This window comes from Phaseolus vulgaris, chromosome 11, assembly GCF_051622355.1.
Source record: "Phaseolus vulgaris cultivar YP4 chromosome 11, ASM5162235v1, whole genome shotgun sequence".
NCBI lineage: Eukaryota > Viridiplantae > Streptophyta > Magnoliopsida > Fabales > Fabaceae > Phaseolus > Phaseolus vulgaris.
The window spans coordinates 8,620,995-8,641,315 of NC_143508.1; positions in this window are offsets into that span (position 1 = coordinate 8,620,995).

Consider the following 20,321-nt stretch of genomic DNA (forward strand, 5'->3'; position numbering starts at 1 on the left):
CAAGTGTTAATTTATTGTTCAACTCAATTATTCAAGAAATGAAGTGATATTATGGATTTTAATGATGTTAAATTAGTTTAATTGCTATTGGAAGGCTTATGAGTGATAACTATATGAGATGAAAACATTTTATGTTACAAACTTGGAATAATATGTGAACACTTGTACAAATGCACGTATTAAGTATATGAACCTATGTTAAGAGAGATATTCTAACCACATTGAGTGTTTGAATAAGTAAAATTCTTCCTGTAGTGAGAAGTTGAGAGAGAATTAATTGCACATATAGAATATGCAGAGGTTTGGATAGTGAATGCTTTAAACTATCCCTAACTTATCAAGATTAGGATGCAAACCTAAGAGGCTTCAAGTTGGTCAGGTGTTAATCTTTGATATGAAATACAATATAGGCCTTCTTGAAGGCATACATAGATATCTTTTGTAGGGTATCTAGTATATAAGTAAATTTATGTGTTGATCTAAGTTGATGAATGAATGAATTAAAGTTTGAATCAATATGTTGATTAATTGATTTATAAGCTAATGTTAAAAGATTATTATATAGATTGTTGATAGTTTACCCTTAATAAAACAAATATGTGTGTGCAGGTCTAAGATTTGAACTTGGAAGAAAGTAGTATAAAATCTAATCTAATTTATGTTGTATGTTTAGAGTGACACATAGACTACCTACCCTTCTTTCTACTTAACATGTATGCCTTATATTGTTAGGGTGATAGAAATCATAGCAACAACCCTACATCAATAGAGTGTCATTGTGACACAACAACATCAGACGATTTTATATTAGGCGGAGATTATCAAAATGGCAACAAAGGCATCTAAGACTCTTTCATCAACATCCTTGTATAAGTATGACATTAGGTGTAATTATATTATAATGGAAAGGTAAATCCAAACAAAGTTGATGTGTGGGTGAGCAACATTGAGAGAACCTTTAAAGCCACTTAAACATACAAGATGTCTAACATCTATTATCCATTTATACTCAATGATATATTATTCTAGTAATGAATCTAAGAAAAGTTGTTTCAAATAACTTAACCTTTTTGTTTTGATGTATCCATGTAATAAAAGAACAAGAATAAACAATTGAGATGTAGGATTAAATCATGTGCGAATCAAGATAGGTGTGGAGTTATTTTATATTGACCAAATGATCAAAATTTAAAGGAAAATAAAAAATATGTCTAACCTTAAATAAGGTATCATAAATCAAAATGAAACAATTAAATAAGAAAACACACACACATCTATAACATTTATTGTTTATATCAATTTGCATTCAATTATGTCTCACTTACTTGTAATTGAATAGAAGTCATTTCCAATAACTTGACCTTCTTTTGTTTTTCCTACAGGTAATAATTGAGAGGGAAAATGAGCAAGTTACAAAATTATACATTTGAATCGGTTGTGATTGTGACAGACATAAAATGATTTTATGTCAATCGTAATGAACAAAAAAAGAGAAAATCAATAAAAAAATATGTTTAAATTTATAGAAAAGAACAATTCAGAGTAAACCTAAACATGGATATACCTTAAAAACAAGAGATGTCCATTTTTATTCAATGATGTTCATGTTACTTTAGCGATCAATTAAATAGAAGTCATATATAACATTTTAACTTGAGTCATGCTCAAAGTAACTATTGAAAGTAAAAAAATGTATGTGATTGAATTAAGTTGGTCATGACAAACATAAGGTTATTACATGTTAATCACAATAAACAAAACCAAGAGAAAAATAATCATGAAATGTGTTTACCCTTCAAATAAAAACTCACAAATCAAAACAAAAGAAAACCTAAACACAATTAAACATAGGAAACATATACACATACAAGATATCCAACATCTGATATTTATTTTGTATTAATGATGCCCAACTTACTTGAGTAATCAATCAGAAAGAAATTATCTTCAGTATCATTATTTTTTGTTTTTCTTAGTCAAAGTAACAAATGAGATGATTAAATAGAAAGGTAAAAGATTGGATATTGAGTTGGTCATGAAAACATAGGGTTGTTCTTTATATAATTTAAAATAAACAAAGTAAGGAGAAAAAAAATATGTTTAACTTTAAATAAAAATTCCTAAATCAAAACAAAAACAAGCCTAAACATATTTAACCCAAACCACCATTTGATATCTATTTGTATTCAAATGTGTTTAAATTACCTAATTCATTGACCAAAGAGAATGAATCTATGACAACTTAACCTTTTTTTTTTGCCCGCTCCAAGTAACGAGATAAAAGATAGGGGTGGGTTAGAAGGTTGGATCCGGACTTGGTTCACAGGTGGAGTGAGGGATCTAAATGAAGCAATGAGATAAAAGGGGATCTGGGAATGAGATAACACATACATGACGAATCGACAAAGAGAAAGATAAAAGAAGATTTGGAAATGAGGTGTTGGGATAATGTAAACCTAATCGACCATGTTTATGAAGAGAACGAATAATAAATTGGGCTTTCTAATCACCATTTTTCTTTATAATTGGATCCTATCGATAAATATCAACTACGAAATCAGGCCCAAGATAAATAAAGAAAATTTATGTAGATAATGCTTAATCCTATCTTAAAAATAAAAGAAAATATAAGATAACAATGATAAAAAAGGAATGATAAGTAAAATTCAAGATTAAATTTTAATTCGAATATGATAATTAAACATTGAGATTTGATGCATAGATGTCATATTTGTAGTTGAAAATTTTAATTTAACATTATAGAATGAATTTAAATAATTTGTAAAATATATTGGTCTAGGTTGTAAAAAGTAAGACCTAAATTGAAATATGATAATTTTATTTTGATCTATTTAGCCTATTATCCAAATGGATTTAGGTCAATATGTAGAGTTTTGGGTTGACTAATTTTTGAAATAAAATAATAGTTTTATCAAAATATATACATGTATTGAAATTTATATATTTGATCACATTTAAAAATAATTTTTATTTTTATTTTTGTAAGTTAAATTTAAAAAATACATAATTCATTTTAGTTTTTCCATTTTTAAATTTCAAATATTTTTTAATTTAACCCAAAATACTTATTAATTTGATATATGCTTGAATTAGTATAATGCTTTAAACTCTTTACTTGATGTATGATTGAATTAGTATAATGCTTCAAACTCTTGACTTGATGTATGATTGAATTAGTTAATTCCTTAAATTTTTTGACTCAAATGTCTATTTATCCACACTACTAATAGGTGAAAAAAAAAATTAACATCATGAGAGGGTATTTCTTAAATAGTCCTAAAACTAATGCATAAATTAAAAATGAGTTGAAAAAAATATTTAGATAATATTTTGAACATCATAATATATTGATGGATAAATACAAATATCACGTGACAATTAATAGCCATAAATATGCCATATAAATAATTTAATGTTATTAACTTTTAAATTTTAATTATCACAGCAAAAATTAAATTTCATGATACATTTTTTTAAATAAAAACTTTCATGGTATCACTATGCCACTTAAAATCTCAGCTAAGAAATTTCATGATACATTTGCTAACGGTACTTATTTAATTTTGATATGAATGCTTAAATTAAACGTTTATTATTAAGTTAATATATATATATATATATATATATAAATAAGTCAAAACGTAATTTTTTATTATTTAATAAATAATAAAAATATTTTAAATATTATAATTTTTTTAGTTTGAAAACTAATATCTAATTGGTTGTTAAAATATTGGTAGTTAATTAGATATTCATTTAGAAACTATTCTAGATATTAATAAATTTTGTAGTCTCTATAATAGTATCTCTTCTTATCAATATAGCAACTATTTTTTTTTGTCTTTAAATTTTATTTATATTTAATGATATTCTTGATGTAACGTGTATAAACAATTAATTTTAATCATAAATGATAATTTATTATTAAATATCACAGCTATAAATTAAATTTCATAAAAATAAAAAAATATGATCTATTTACTTATTTTAAAAATACAAAACATATTTGAATTTGATTAAAATAAAATTATTCTCTTTCACAATTTCACCAATTGTTTTAGACCACAAGTTTATTGGATAATAGAACTTCAATAAGTATGAAAAGAAGTATGTAAAATTCAATAAAAATGTTTATTTTCACTAAGATTGGCAATGACGTAAAACCTATTTTTAAATTTAAATTTCACTCAAAAGAAAGATATAACTAGTGATTAAAGATTATAATAATGGAAGAATTGTTGTGAAATAATGGAGAGGAAGGATGATCTAAAGGTATAATAGGTAATTAGATAAAATAAGTAAAAGAAGTGGAAGGATTAAAGTTGAAACTTATAAAAAACAAAAATAAGAGCGTAATAAAGAAGTTTCTTCTATTTATTAAAAATGATTTTTAATATCTGTTTTTCAAAATAGTATATGTTATCTATTTTTGAAAAAAAGTAGATGATTTGTTAAAAAAAATAAGAATTTTTATATTTATATTAATTATCTTATTATTTTTATTGGAATCTCAATAATATATAACACTACAGGAACATAATTAAATAAAAAATCAATTTTGAAACACAAAATAATTAGTCACTATATCGATAAAATTAAATACTATTTTAAAAATTAAATAAATTATTGGTATTTAAATTAATTTTTATTATTAATAAATAATTTTTAAATTTGTATTTAATTAATTATCAAAGTTTTAACTATTAATTATTTATATTCTAAAGTTGGTAGCTAAAATATTAATAGTTGATTAAATACTAATTTAAATACTAGTTTATAAATAAAAAATGCTAAATATTAATAATCTTTTAGTATTTAATTTACTGAATATAATAATTAATTATTTTTTAGTTTTAAAATTAATTTGATTTAATAATTTTTTTTGTGTAATTAACATTAAAAAATTATATAAAAGGGATCTAAATCAAGAGTAGTAGGGACATACATGAACTATCCAATAAAAGAGTTAGTATATAAAATTATTTAGTGGAAACATATTAGAAGTGGTTAGTTAGGTGATACTATCTACAAAACAATAACATGATTGTTTTAAAAAAATATAAATATTATAAGAAATACTTTTTATGGGTGTGATGAGAAGATATTTTCTTTGCCTTATCATTGATTTGATAATTAATAATATTATTACTTTTATTGCGATTTATATTTTAAATATACTAGTATGATCTTTTATATGAATAGAGGGTAATATATATTTTTCTTGATAAAATATGGGATTTCCTATCAATAGATTTAATTGTTGTGTGTATAATTTATACTATATAGGCCATTTACGAAGTATTGATGTATTTATTAAATTTAAAAATATAATATCTATTTATTAAGTATATTACTTTTGAATCAATGGTTATTAAAATATATTATGAAAATTATTTATTATTACAAAGTTAAGTACAAAACAAATTATATATATATACACTTAATTTATCCTAAATTATCGTTAATACTTTTAAATTTGATTATATATTAAAAATTCTTATTGAATATTTTCTTACATAACAAAATATTTAACATAATCAGATGCAAATGATAAAATAAACTTCAACGAAAAAGAATTCAATATAGTATTAATGTTTTAAATATAATAATTTATAGATATATTTATAAATTTAGCAAAAATAATAGGTGTCAATAGTATTAATATAGTATCAATTAAAAAAGTTATCTCTAAATTGTTAACTTGAATTTTTTTTTAAGATTAGATATCTTAAAAGATATTTAAAGTATAGTTTTATAATATAATTTAACTTAAAGTTAAGGAAATGTTAGTGACTTTGTAAATTTATGGATATAAGTTTAATTTCAAAATAATACTTTAATTTAAAACAAGTAAAATTTAATGAATGTTTATAAACTCAATATCTTAATTTGTTGTAGATTGAATATAATTATATATGATCGTTGAAAGTATGAGATTATTATAAGAAGAAATGGTTGTTTTGTAAATGTGTAATTCATATCTAATACAATTTGTTTTGAATTTTGTGTTTATGGGTTTATATAGTTTGATTGATGGATTATTGCTCAAGCGACGTCTAAGTAGTGGGTCATATTATGTGTACTATTCAATTGATAAAGTATAGAATTCAAAGGATGACTTGAAACTTAAGTGAGATAGATGTTAAGATCGTTTTCTCTCTTTTGGAGAAAGTAACCCTCATGAGACAGGAGCTTGAAAGATCTCTCGTCTCATGAGGATTGAGGTCTTTCAAGTGCTAAGGACTTTCAATGGTGCATGGGGGTTTAGGAGTTATGAAACCATATGCATGTCAATACTTAAGTGACAATGTGGTCATTCAAACATTGATAATGTGGTAAAAATGGTGATTATGGAACTTGTTGGGTGACACCATAAGTAGCATTGCTTCAAGTGGTGAATATGTATGTATTCAAAAAAAATAAAAATTCAAAGAAAAGTGATTAATCATTCACTATGCAAAATGATTTGGAGAACAAAGTTTATCTTTTTAAAATATGTTTTCTATACTTGAAATTTAATGTGTTCAATAGTGATTGTTTAAGACATATGTTTAGAAAAGGATAGTAAGTTCATCAATATCTTTATATCTTTTAATGTGTATTTGTATTGATTATTTTTTTCAAAGTGATGTGTTTTGGATGTAATAATTGCATAATTTAGTGTTGATATGTTGATTTAAGTGTTTATTCATATGTCGATTTTGATTTGGTGTTAAAAATATTTTATTGTTGTATGATATCATGTTTTTTATTTGATTTTTGTGAGTGTAATGCTTTAACTCTCTATTTTAATTCATTAAAGACATTTTCATTCATTAAATTAAATCTACTAAAAACAAAGTTTTTAGTGATTTTAATTAATTAAAAATAGATTTAATCAATTAAAATAAAATCTCTCTATATATATTATATTATGTTATATTGTAGAATGTTTATATGTCACACTAACATATGATTTATAGAAATTATCATTGAAAAAAATAACATCAGAATTGTATGTTAGAGTGATTACTTTTAAATGGTATAATTAAAATTGATATACAACCATTTTTCATCTTCTCATCACTTAATATCTTATTTATGTGATTAGACCATCATCACATGATATCTTGTCTATGTGATTAAATCTTCAATAAAGCTAAATTATATTTTTTTAATAATTTTTATGATTAATATTATACGATATAATTCTAAGCATCCTTATGAGAGGGAAAACAACCATTAAGGATTATGATATCTTATTAGGTATCTACATACAACAAACCTTGTTATGTATATTAATAAACCTCAAATCATAGTTGTCAATATTTTGTTCACAATTTCATATCTATATACAACACAAAAATACATCTTAAATACAATTCATATCACTTCTCATAATTATATAAACATGGATTCCCAATTTTTACACAACGTACATTGAGCGGAAATCACCACCATTTAAGCAACAATATTCAAAATTATGTAGTAAAACGTAATTTGTCTCACTCAGATTTTTGATTGAGTAACAAATGTTGTTCCACAAATATTATGCAAAAATGAAAGTCTTGTCTCACTTACATTTTAGCTTCAACGAGAATTTCTCACTAAAGCAAAAATGTTAGAAAATTTAGGTCAAACTAAACTATTCGTAACAATTTGAATATAGGTCAAATACTAACATAAAATCGTTTTACATATCTTATCATTTATAAAATGTTTCTAACTTATATTGAATAGTCAAAAGTCAAGTTACACAAGACCAATATTTCAATTTCCTACAAAACCTACCATTTTTTAACTCTATAAATATCTATTTGATCGTTACTTTTTCTTTACAACAATTTTATTTCATATCGTAACACCCAAAATATTTATTATTAATTAACTATTATATTATGTTTGTCGTAGAACGTATAAAGTAATTCAAAATATTAATGTACATTAGCGGTTATGACAATTCACAAAACAAATAAGACATATAATGATATGCTAATAAAATAAATTTCCATCATAGAAAAAATATTTTTTTTTCAATCAATAAATCACAACCATTCAATCTTTTTAAAATACCAACCAATACAAAATATATTTTCTATATGGAATCAAACTCCCTTGAGTACACAAAAACCTTTAACCACAACATTAAAAAAAATTTCTAATCACATTTTGATTATTCTCATTCTTATTATGATTATTAATATTATTAATTAATACTAATAATCATGTTAATAATAATATCAATAATGTTAATAATAATAATAATACTAATAATCATGTTAATAATAATATCAATAATGTTAATAATAATAATATTACTAATATTAATATTAATAATAATAATATTAATAATATTTATGCCTATATATAAAGGGGATTCCCTATTATAACCGGTTTTTGGTGTACATAATTTTTTACTGATTCTACCCTTATTTAATATATCTCATTTTATTAATACAATGAAGTATTTTATCATTTCATATGAATTACTTAAAAAAAATATTTTTTAATTTTTTAAATTAGTATTAATGTACAGTTTTTTTATGACTCATCATTCTTCCCTTAGTTCCTTAGTTTAAGGCAACAAATAAAACATACTTTCACACATTTTCACATCAAATCTCACATATAAAATGAAATAACCTCCACTTTTAATCACTTTTTGCACTCCATTTTTTGCTTTTCAATTTTGACTCATCTAAAATGATTTATGTATGTATGTTACATTTCTATCATCATAAAAATTAAGTAAAAGAAAAAAATGTGGATACACAAGCGCATGTGTTTCCACTAGTTTGTAATAGTAAAAATATTATTATTATCATTATTGATATTAATAATAATAATAATAAAAATAATAAATTTATTATTATTAATTAATAATATTAATGATAATATTAATATTAATATTAATAATAACAATAGTAATAATATTAATAACATTAATAAGATTAACATTATTATTATAAATAATAATATTAATAACAGTAAAAATAATATTAATATTAATATTATTAATAAAAATATTAATAACATTAATAATATTAGTAATCATAATAATATTAATAATATTAATAATATTAGTAACCATAATAATATTAATAATAATATTATTGTTAATAATAATATAAATATTATTATTGTTATTAATACTATTAATTATTATTAATGTTATTTATATTATTAATATGGTTGAAATTATTAATATTGTTAATATTATTAATAAGTCATTAATATTATTAATTATTATTAATATTATTAGCATTTTTATTATGGTTAATTATTATTATATTTATTATTTTTAATAATATGAATATTATTAAATTTTATTTTTATTATTATTAATATTAATATTATCATTGTGACCTACAAATAATATATTTTAAAAAAACATTGGTCCTAATGCATTAAATTATTGTTGCCATACTACTTCACTATTACGTACAACAAATTCTATAAATAACTAGATTTTACTCACAAATAATAATTTATACGTAAAATCCGGATGAAAGTACTAAATAAATTATGAATCCAAATCCATAGATAATTTATCAGTAGATAATAGTAAACTTTCTTGTACTATTAAAAAAATTCATACAATATTAATAATAAAAATTGCACAAATAAACTAAATAAACTAAATATGCAAATTAGTATTTCATGTTATGTAACATCACAACTATTGTTTTCTATTACATTACGGATATTACAAAGTCATTTTCAAAGTCTAAAGTTTTTCAAAATATTTCTAATATATTATTAATACATAACAATTCAACTACTATTGTCTATTGCATTACAAATATTACAAAGTCATATATAAATGTTGGAGTTTTTTAAAATATTTCTAATACATTATTAAAAACTTATATAATACAAATATTGTACATAAGGATGACAATGCGGGGCGGACCATGCAGGCATGGCCGACTCGCAGTCCGCTACTAAAATGCACAGGACGGGTCCACTAATCTAGTATGCTTACCCACTTAGGTTCGTCCCGCATAACTCGCAACCAGCACGGGCCAACAACGAGGTGAGTTGACCCACTGACCCGCATAAATAAAAAAATAATTATTTTATTTTTTCTGCAAAAAAAAATCATACCCATTCATCCATTATTGTAGTGTGACATTTATTTTATTTTATTTTAAAAAAATTGAATGTAATGTACTAAAAAAAGAAAAAAAGAAATGTTTTATTGTAATCATCTAAAGGAGTTAATATTAAGAGTGACAATGAATTTAATTTTAAGTAAAGTCTTATATTTAAAATTTGTTAATAAAAAATAATATAAAGAAGAGATTTCAATAAGATACTCGTTAAAAAATTAGTCATCTTCATTAAAATATTTTGTATAAGATACTCTAATACATTTACATATAGGGAAAATAAATGCAAAATAAAATTTTAATTATTTTTAATCAAATCTTCTAACAACCCTCATACTTGAATTCATATTTTTATCTTAATTGAATAAATTGAAATAGAGATAAAATTTTAATTTTTCAGCAGCAAAAATATGTTATTTTATAATTAATAAAATTTTATTTAAAAAAAAGAATTATTTTCCTTATGCGGGCTGGTCTGCAAGCCTGCGGGCTACCTCTTATGCGAGGCAGGTCAGTGAAATGAACCCGCACTCCTTGCGTGGGGCGGACCAACCGACCCACATTTTGCGGGCCAAATGTCGGACGGGATAACCCGCATTGCCACCCCTAATTGTATAGAACTAGAGTCCTAAAATAAAATCCTCTAAGGCCTTTCGAATGCTCCTACACTTGTACCAATATCTAGTCGTGTACGTAGTACAATCATCACAATTTGCAATACAAGAAGAAAAACAAGAGTAAGCTTGTGAAAAAAAAATTATAATATACTCAATACATACAAAAAAAAATTCATATTAATCACTCATAAGAATTCCTTTAATCATATATACCAATCTATCGTACTTTGATTTCATTTCAATCATATTAACTACACATGAATCCATTTGCAATCCTAGTATCTTGATTTTCTTTTAATCCCCGATACTTTGATTTTATTTTAATCATATGAACTGCATATGGATATATCGTCTTCAAAAGACTCATTAAGTATTCCCCTACCAAAGATTAACATCTAATCCACACCTTTGAGATCAGAGTAACTCTAAACATCCAATACTATGTGTTTACAGCGGATCAAAGTGTGTATGAACTCCCTTTTCACCTTCTCACCACCTAAATACCTAACTTAGATCACCAGTGAAGTTAGAGGGTCTTTGTTAAAACATAGGTTTTTCATACTTAATGTACTATCAAACAATATCTCAAATTTCATACAAGTTTCATCATACAATATCATTCAATCACATAATATTCAAGAACTTTGTCAACATCCAAAAACAACACTTACAATTTAAAAATGATAAAATTTCAAAAGATTTAAATTCAGTTTCATGACTTATAGAAAAGAAACAAAAAGGTAGCTAAGCAAAAAAGACAAATGTTTTCAAAATGACTTGAGCCCTTGGAGTTGGAGCTTAAGTCTAGGAAAAATTAGCTTAGCACAAGAATTTTTCGTTAGATTTAAGGCAGATGACACCCCAAAAACTGTATGTAAATCCACTTAAACACAAATGAAAAACGCTGAGGGAATTTGAGGTCGAGAGCACCCTAAAATAAAAAAAAAAAATTTCTACTTGGGTGCATGGAAAATATGTTGAGCAGATTTGAGATATGTTGAACAAATTAGGCATTCAGTCAAGCTCAAAGGTCATGTGTTGTTTGAATTTGGGGGCATAGAATACTAAAAAAATCTCCACATCAATTCGCTTAAGCTTGCGCTAAGCAAATGTAACAGAATTTGCAGACTAAATCCCTAACTTATGCTAGAAATCTAATCTTTTCAACAACTCAAATATATTTTTAAAGTTGTATTTAAGACCAATTCAATCAATATAAGCATCAAATGCAACAATCCAACACTAACATGATATTTTTTAGTCCAAACTCATTCACCCATCCAACCAAAATCTAAAAATTAGTTTAACCAACTTTACATTCTAACATGCATAATTTAGTTTATACATTTACTTCTGAATCAAAATATTTTATCTTAAGGTTTTTATAAAAAATACAAGTAGTTTCCCTTACCATAATTGCTTGTCTTCAAAGTAATTTCCAAAACCACACAATAAGGTTACTCCAAAATTTAGTGACCTAGAGCAAGTTATCAAACATAATCAAACTTTGATATATGATAAAATAAGTTGAGATGATCACTTTTCTTAATTGACCCCACTAAGATTGATGACCAAAACATATAAAAAAGAAGGAAACAATAAATATTTACAATAACTATTAACTTACTTTATTTGAAACTTTGATAAGGTATAAATGATCATTGGCTCCTCACATACTGCAAGGTGTGATCAGATTTTGAAATAGATGATAAATGAAGAGAGAAAATTAGAGAGAAGGAATATATATGTATAAAGAGAAGATAAACATTGGTGTTTCCATTTTTTCTTACGAGTCAGAGGGTACACTTTACATTTTGATAAGTATCATACTTACTTGTTTTAAACACATAAGTTGCATGATTTAAATCAAATATTAGCCCTAAAAAGTTGTAATCACTTACAATTTACAAAATGATATATTTTAAGAAGATTTGATTAAATTTCATGGCCTATAAAAAGTAAACATGAGACAATTGAACGAAAATGACCAATGTTGGAAAATAGTTTAAGCTTAGGGAGTTGGAACTTGAGCGTAGGGAGCTTGAGCTTAGGGAGATGCGCTCAAACACAAGGTGTTGGCGCTTTAGCGCAAAAATCAAGTGTTGAGTGGATTTTGAGACAGAGAGCACCAAAAAACTATAGCTCATTTCGCTAGGCACAGGGACTGGCGAATAAAATACTCAAAAAGTGAAAGTTAGCCTAAATCTATCATATCTTGATTTATACACACACATATACAATTATATCTCATTTAAATCACAATTTACAAATAAAACGAAGACTTAAACTAAAAAATATTCATCACAATCAATCTAAACAATAAAAAAATTTCAAATTGTTTAAACTTCAAACAATTTTCATAAAATAACATCTATTTTGCTTAACAAAACAAACCTAGCAAGAAAAAAATGAAACTTATGACCATGTCACCTTCACATCAAGATGCTCTAGTCTAGGATACTATTAAAAAGTTAAAACTAATTTCTTTTACATGAAATGCTTAAATTCAAAGTAATCTTTGAAAAATCAATCATTAATGCTACACAAAACTTAAGGACTTATACAAAGTATCTAAATATTACCAAATTTTAGTATAAGTTTAACCAAGTTGAGATAAATATTTTTCTTAACTCACTCTACCAAGATTTATGACAAAATCATAATAAAAATAATAAATATTTAAAATAAACAAAAATTTACTCTATTTTAAAAATTTGATCAGATATGATTGATTCCTTATTCCTAAACTATTCTTGATGTGTGATTAAATTTTAAAATATATGAAATTTGGAGGAAGAAAAATTAAAGAGAAAAAAAAGAGAATATGAGAAAGAGAGAGAGGAGATTACACATATGCATGTCAACATATCATCTTACAAAAAATTTTATAAGTCATGGATCAAATTGGTAACAAATTTCCAAACCTTTTCAAAACTACCACATAAACCGAGTCCAAAGGTTGCATTTTTTCTATATACTAATCCTACTCCAAAAATCTAGAATCTAACAAGTTTTGTGGTTTCATAACCAATAGTAAAACTTTTACTTTTACTTTAATACAATAACTAATATATCTTCAAGTTCTAAAGGTAACCACATCTTATACCAATATAACCCATTCATCTGAATACTAATTTTAAATCCAAAATAAGTAAAGCATATTTTCTTCCTAATCAAACCCCACTATCCACAAGATTCTCATATTTTCAATTTACATCACAATCCAAAGCATCTTAATTGGATTAAATATATTACTTCTTATCTCACATTCAAAACTTTTTTTTTAATTTGTTATAATTCATTATATGTGATGTCTATCATGACTTTTATATATGAATAAAAAAGTTACAAAATTTATATCTTGCTCTACGATAACTCTAAGATAAAATCTGATTGGTTTAGATCGTCTAAAACTCTACCATCTTCTCCAAGACAACTTTTGATTGGAGAAAAGATGAAAAACAATTTTAAAATTTAGAAATAATAGAGAGAGAAAACAATATTAAGAAATAGTGAAGTTTATAAAATTAATACTAAATATTGAAATTCTAATTTATATATTAAACATAACTTAAAATTTTAATCTTTGTTATTTTAAAATCGTTCCTATTATATATAAATATTGGTTTTTAAAATTCTTCTTCATTCAAATACATTTGTGTACTAATAAGTTGTTGTATTAAGTAATATTATTTTTTATTTCTTTAAATAAGATTTTGAGTTTAAGTTTTTATGGAAAAAATATTTCAATAAGAGATTCTCATTTACTAATTTATCATTAAATTTTCCAGAGTTCGGACTTATAGTTTTGACTCTGCATCTTAATAGTTTGTTTTTATGGTCATTATTTCTCTGAATATCTAGAATATATTTTGTTTGAAAAGGTTATTCCTCTAAACATGTTGAACTAGCATTTAATCATTTTGAAAAAAACATAATAAAATTATTTAATAAATTTTATAAATAAAAACACAAAACAAAAATAGAAACATGTAGTGAGAATTTTCTTTTCTAAAATATAAAATAGTCATATTGTAAGGACTGAGAAAAATAGTCTTAGAGTAGAAATAATACAATTAAAATGACACCAGAATATTTTATTATTAAAATAAAAAAGATATATAAATAGAAAATTAGTTATTCATGTTTCATTTCAAAAGAACTACCATCTCTCTAGAAGTTTCATTTTCCTTTCCTCTCCCTTCTCTCTAAGATTCTGATATCCTCGCTCATTTTTTTGACTATCAGAGTCCACCATTAGACTCCTGACAGCGACATCTACAAGACTGCCCGATCAGAATGTAAGTTCATTTTTGTTCCATTTTTCCTTTCCTCTCCCTTCTCTCTAAGATTCTGACCTCCTCGCTCATCAGTTTGATGACCAGAGTCTGCCATTGGACTCCTGGCAGTGAACTCTACGAGATTGCCCGATCAGAATCTTAGATAAGTTCATGGCTCATTTTCCTTTGAGTTAGTTTTGATTTGGTTAGGGTTGTCTTTTAGTTAAGTTTGCATGTGAGGTTTTTATCTTCAAAATTAGTCTCTGTTATATCAGGATCATAGTGATATAGTTAGATTTGTGATCAGGACTTTGTGGTGCAGATTAGACTATCCTTAAGCTTTTGGTGGGTTTGGAGCTTTTAGTGAGCATATGCTCAAGTCCAGGTAAGGGAAGCTAGTTTTATTTATTTTTTAAAATAGAACCCTAGGTTAGAAGAATCTGGATGTGGGGTGACGTGGTCACCAATTTCAATTGTTTTTGCTTGCATGATTGTCTCTTTTGAAAAGTAAAATAATATATTGACTGAAATGGTTGATTTTGAATCTTTTATATTGATTTAAGGTGAATAATTTGTTGAAAGTGTTTGTGATTGAGAATTGAAAGTGTTTGAATGATAATATATATGAGTTGAATTTTTTTGAATATTTTGTTGAATTACTTAAATGAGATGTTTGATGAGAAGTGGTTGTTTGATTTTAGATGATGATTAATTTAAAAAACATATATTTGGAACTTAGTTATGTGTTTAAGTGAATTTTTAGATATAATTGAATTGTGTAGAAAAGTTTAAAATATTTATATGATTAGTGAATGAATGGTTGTGTGATTTGGAAATTCTAAACTTTGGTATGATTTGATTGTGTGATTTGGATATATATTGTGAGAGTCAGAATATGAATTTTAATCAAGACATAGTATTTTCAGGAAAGAAAATACCATGTTAAGATTGTTTAGGATGTGCATTGACTAGGGATTCGTCTAGAAGGAGATATCCTGACTATCATGAGATAATGAAATCATATAGATGAAGTTATTCAGGTGGTGAGAGTCGAAGGAGGTTTATATGAATGGGTAAGTTGTTTGAAAGATAACTAACTTGACCTGTTATATGAATTAACCCTGTCATACTAGGAGAAAGATGATATTGAGATTATTTATGCGCATAACTGTGTGGATTTCACAGTGAGATAGTATGACAGGTGCAGATCTCTAAGTCTAAGTCAACGCACGAGTCTTCCGAAAGTAGAGTCAAGTGTCTATGAGTTGTGAATCAGTAAAAGGCTGACATGATGAATATTGAAATTGTTGATAGACACTTGATGGTTATTTGAAATGCATGAGAAATGATGGATTTATGTGGATGTTTAAAGATATATTTATGTTATAAGTTTTAAAAATACCTAGCTTACCCTTTGTTTTGTTTTGTGGTTGTTTTTCTTTGATCTGTGATGATCATGTATTTTACACGGGAGCAGATGATGTTACAGGTGATAGAGCTCCTAAATGAGAAGTTGGATGATGAAAATATTTTATTTTCTTTTGAGCATTTTTTTTAATTCTATGTAAATATTTCAAATCTTATGAAGAGAGAAATATTTTGAAACAGTATATGAAAGAATTGTAGATATATTTGTATTATGGTTATATATTTATTTTAATATTTCATACAAGATTATGGTTATTAGATATGGAAAATATAGGGATGTTACATTTGGTATCATATCAATTCATTCTTAGGATGACCTGAGGGTAGTGGGTTCATTGTGTTTCTTCTGCTTATAAATAATTGTTGGATTAATTAGAGATATAATGAAAGATTTTCAATTTTTTTTTATTTCTGAAAACTTGTTTGTGCTCTAGTAAATGTATGTTCTAAATGAAAATTTTAGTATTAAGAATGAAAATATTTTTTTAACCTACTATATATTTTTATTAGAGATAATTTTATTGAAATCGAATAAAATTTTTTTTATAAGAAAATATTAGTTTATCCCAGAAAAAAAAAGTATGAATAAATCTACATGACACTTGGTCTAATAGTCAATTATTTATCTAGAACCTTCTACAACTAATTACATTTTATAATAAGTTCATGCCAATGTAGTTTTTTCATTTCTTTTTATATCTAACAACTCTTAATTAGTCTTGTTCATTACTTTTTTTTATTCTTATGCACATAATTTTAATGTTGATTTTAGTTTATATTATGTAACACATCAAAGTTAAAACCTATTAAAAATAATATGTATAAAAATAAAATAAAATGATAAATTTTAACTAGAAAGGCTTAAAAGTAAAATTATGTAGTTATAAAGATAAAAAAAAGTAATTGTTATTATTTTACTTAAGACTTTCACATCTAACTTTATGTCCATATCTAATTTTTTTTTTAAAAATCTATTAAAATATTTTACACAATTATTTATCAATAGACTTTTTTAATGGTGAGTATTTAAAATTTATCCCCAAATTTTAAACAACATAATACCAAATAATTTACCAATAATAATAAAAATTACAAGGATAACATATTATTATTTGTTATAAATAAATAGTATTTTTTTACTCTTGTAATGAAATTCAGTTCAACACACTAAGAATACCGTTACAGCCTAGTAGTTAGTATACTTAATTTTTTTTGCTTGCGCGCTAAAATTTTAGTTTCTTCTTCTATAACCATTTTTTTAATCATTTCTAAAAACGATAAAATGAGTTAACTCGGAATGAAAGATGAGTCAACTCAGATAGTAATGATTCTGCATGTTGTACTATAGAACCTTGTATCGCTCTCTTTTTGGCTCAGAAAAAAGTTAATAATTATAGAAAATTATTGGCGGGAACAAATTCTCCCGCTTAATTAGTTTTGCCCACTATTTCTTCAAATAAATGGTTTCATTTCATATACAATATACAGTAACCTTCATCCAACTTTTTATTTATTTATTTATTATTTGCTTATATATATATATTCATACTAGATTTTAAAAAAAGTAAATGTTAATATTACAGAATATGAGTAGAGAAGTTGAAATTACTACATGTAAACATTTACTTTTATTATAGTTTACTATTCGTATTTTTTAATTTTATTATAAATATATGTATCCATATTTTTTAAATATTATTATAAATTTATACTGTAATATTCTAACATATTATAATATATGTACAGAAACATAATTTATGTAAATAAGATGAAAAAGTTGGAATAAAATCAGATAAAAAAATTGAATTTAGATTTATTTTAGGAATTATTTTTATATCACTAGTATAAATAACACATATTACACCGGTTCTATGAAACATATTACACCGGTTCTACTATTGATGTAGATCTCATCGATATAAAATGTCAATCACATATTACATCAATTGTGAAAATCGATATAAAGTATCAACATTTGATTAAAATAATTTAAAAATATAACACTTTGAAGAGACATATTACACCGGTTGTAAGTCCCAATCAATGTAATATGTTACATTTCACATAAGTTATTGACATAGTCGATGTAATATGTGACATATTTTTATAAAATTATTAAAATGTGATTTTTCCCAACCTGTAACATTTAAATACTAATCATATCAATTTCTATATTTAGAAATATACAAACATGCAATTGAAACTAATCAATATAGTATAATTAAATCCAACGGAAGTGTACATATATGCATAAAATTGCAAATCATGACATGTTTTGACTCCTAATTTGTAGAAAATATTTGGACCATTCTTGATGGATTTGTTCAAGAGTTTGTGTGCTTAGTGACTCGGTTTCTGCAGACGTAATAATGTATTAGTGTTCATAATAAAAAATATGAATTTATAATGAGAAGTTAAAGTATTTAAAATCTTATAATACCTACATCCAATGCATTACATAATAATCACATTCAAAGTTTCCTTGTTGCTTATTGCACTATTATGAAATATAAGTAACAATTAATTTAATTGAACAACTAAATAAAGTAAAACTTAATAGTTTCAGTGAAGAGGTAAATATATACTCTAGGATAAATCCTACACATAATATGTGATAATGAAGTAGTTCTATCGCCTAAGACACTACATACATTAATTGCATTAAAAAGAAAAAAATCATTAATAATTGATAATAAACTATATAATTTACATTCCCATCCCTTTTTACTAAGGTATATGTGGACTTGGTTTCATATGAAGTGAACAAAACCGCGTAACAATATGTATATGTGGTAAATAAATGAGACCTAATATCAAAAATTTCATTAACCATTTTTATAATTATCTAAACTAAAGGTAACAATTATAAAAAAAAATCATGGTTATATATTGATATAGATATATCTACAGTAAATACACAAAATTTATACATAAATAATCTACTAGATTATTAAGTAGACATAACCTAATAATAAAAAGATTAAATATCTATTTAGTTTATCCCTGATGTTAAATGCACATTAAAAATATTTAAATCACATTCAAACTACTCAAACTCCAGTATTTGTCTTATTAACATCTTTATAAATTATAATAATAAACAATTTCATTATTTGTATTTGTTTTTGTAGATATATAGATAATTTAAGATTTATACATGAATTTTATGCACGGATTATTATCCATAAGTAAAATCAACTTCCTTACATATTCTTTGTAATGTAACAATGAAATAGTTTAATGACAAGAATATGTGGTCATGTATTAGATGGTCATGCAAGTAAAATTCTTTTAAAGAATATTTATTTGTAGGTAACGATTATTAAATCGATATTGATAAATAAAGTCACGTGTGACCAACTAATTTTACATACAAATAATATTAATAATTGTTAGAATATATGGCTTTAAACGAGAGGGGATGAATTGTTTAAAGAAGATTTTCGTAAACTTTTAAGCTTAGAATAAAAAATACTTCACAAATACCTTGATTAAGAATTCAGTTTTTCAAAACATAAAGCAAAAACACAATACTGGAAAAACAATCGGTTGTTTTACCGAAAAAATCGGTTGTTTATACTAGATATTAACTGACAAAACTGAATTTAAAGAGATAGGGATAGAGAAATTGTACACAGTTGTTTATACTGGTTCACTCCAAACCAGAGCTACATCCAGTCTTCTCAGAAACCCTGAGGAAATCCACTAAGCAATCACACCTTGATCACTTACACAACAACCAAGAGAATGACCTTGAACACCTCAAGAAACACACTCTCTTTGGTCAAAACACCAACACTAAGATTGCTGATCTTGATCCCCTCAAGAACACACAACCAATCTCAGCAAACACAGAAACAAATACTTGTTCAACAGAGTACAAG